This window comes from Palaemon carinicauda, chromosome 28 (genome assembly GCF_036898095.1).
Source record: "Palaemon carinicauda isolate YSFRI2023 chromosome 28, ASM3689809v2, whole genome shotgun sequence".
NCBI lineage: Eukaryota > Metazoa > Arthropoda > Malacostraca > Decapoda > Palaemonidae > Palaemon > Palaemon carinicauda.
In genome coordinates, this window is record NC_090752.1 from 32,714,873 (window position 1) to 32,717,453 (window position 2,581).

A 2,581-nucleotide genomic window follows, 5' to 3' on the forward strand; every position below is an offset into this window, starting at 1 on the left:
TTAGATGTTTCTTTTACTTGTACTTAAAACAGGGTAACGAGTGAGTTTCTTTTAAAGAAATAGGTAGACTATTCCCAAGATGTGGACCCCTCACTAACGTCCCTCTCTATCCAATATTGACGAGAACTCTCCTTTCGGTCAATTTACCAGCCTGTCTAGTAGTGGAGTTCATAGTCTCAAAATAATACAACCAGTCCAATAAAATAACTCTTAATTAAAATCTTAAATATTAGAACTCATTAAACGTATCCGTATTTCTCTTGCAGTTTTAACCAACCTAATTTTATCAGATGCAGAGTGATATTTCTTACTCACTGTCCCAAAGGCCACACGAGCTGCAAAATTCTGTAGTTTTTGTACTTTATTCAAGTGCGTAATACTGGCTGACCCCTGGACCATGAAACAGTAATTAATCAAGCTTAGAGCTAAAGATTGTACTACAATTAAACGTGTTTGGGGGTACAAAATTACTCTATTCTATTCAAAGATATCAAGGTTCCCATAACTTTTCTGTGAATCTTGTGTATTTGTCTTATAAGTCATATAACTATCGACAAAAAACCGAAGGTTCTTAACATACTAAGGAGTTTGATTTGACTGCCATTAAAAGTTATTGTAACATTCGGTTTGATCGCATTTAAATTTTGTCTTGTTCCCATAAAAATTCTTTTTGTTTTCGCAGTATTTAACAGCAAACCATTTTTATAAATTCAACTTTTGCGATAGAAAACATGTTGTTAGCCCTTTCCAAAATAACTTCTAAATCGTTATCGTTGATATCACCGTCAGTGAGAACTTGCCTATCGTCAGCTTCCTCAACAATAAAATAGAGGCATATTCTTAATTAGGTTATTGAAGGATATGAATAAAATTGGTTCCAAAATGGAGCTCTGTGGATCTCCAAATGATATTAATTTGCTGGAAGAAATAGTATATTTAATTCTTACGATTACATTACGATTGCTAAGATAACTTAGAGAGAGAGAGAGAGAGAGAGAGAGAGAGAGAGAGAGAGAGAGAGAGAGAGAGAGAGAGAGAGAGAGAGAGAGAGAGTGTTGCTGACTTCTAGTAACTACAGCCAGCTGGTTCGGCAATTTGAGGGAGACTGTGGTTTCCGATAAATCGATTGCACCTCTCGGGGTACCCCTCTCTCACTATGGTATGACTAATCCCTCTACCCCTATTAGAGGGACGGGGAGAGAAAGAGTAGTTATACGTTTGGTAATGCCGCATACCGTGACAAGAAAAATATGTTTACATATATAGCCAGAAACTTACTCTTTATTACTTAAGGGAGGATGACTATTCTGGTCCAAGCTTTACTTGGTATTTAACATTCTTACAGTCGGGCCTTTCTATATTGACCTTCTCTTATATTACCGTTCTTTCTTTACGATAGAGATGCACAACAAAATTCATTCAAATCCTTAAAAGGTGAAAATAAACAAAAACAGAGAAGGGAGAAAGCTTTAGAAAAATTATAAAAAGAAAAGGTGAAAATGTTAAATTCAAAGACGGGAAAGAAAATTATTAATCCGTGTTTACATTCATAGAAAATTTATATAAAAATGTCTAAGGAGATAACGAATCTAATCACTTCAGACTAATTATGAATCGCTGGAAGTAAAATTCCTTTGATCTTTGAGGATTATCGGTAATTAAAAGATTAATTGGTGGTGCTTTGGTAAAAGGTCATTAATGAAATGCATAAAATAAACTACTTAGTAAAAATGAATTGTGGACGAGAGGATAGAGACAAGAGGGGAGGGAAGACACACAAAAAAGGGGCACTTGTGTACATTAAGCAGTTTGTATATATATATATATATATATATATATATATATATATATATATATATATACATATATATATATATATATATATATATATATATGTATATATATATATATATATATATATATATATATATATATATATATGTGTGTGTGTGTGTGTGTGGATAATTATGTATGCATGTATGTATATATTTTATGTGTGTATACATACATGCATACATACCCAGAGAGAGAGAGAGAGAGAGAGAGAGAGAGAGAGAGAGAGAGAGAGAGAGAGAGAGAGATCATCATTCCTGGATTCTTTATCCAAGGTTGAACCTTCGTACTGAAAATTTTCTAAATATCACCAGTTTCATACATCAGCAAAGAAACCTCATGGGCAGTGTATCGATTACCCCTAAGCACCCCGCACCCTTTACATATATCCTTTACACTTCTCGCTTTCTGGATTCCCAAGGACCAGCTTTTCTATATCTCTAATATGTCATCTATCCAGCTGTTTCTTCATAACAATTCCCTTTTGCATAGACTCTTAAACAAATTACCATCGATTTCTCCCGCAACCATCAAAACACCTCTAACCATTTAGATAGTTCAATTCAATTGTGCTACGCATCAACAGGCTTATCTAAGTTTCACTTCTTAAAGCTAAAGATTAACGTGTCTGGTTTCGTTACGAATTCCATCAGAATAGATGCTGACCAGAACGTCAGCCGGGGAAGCCAAACACCCCCTCCCCCCTCTGGTGACAATACACAGCAGTGGCCTCCCCAGTTCACAGCTT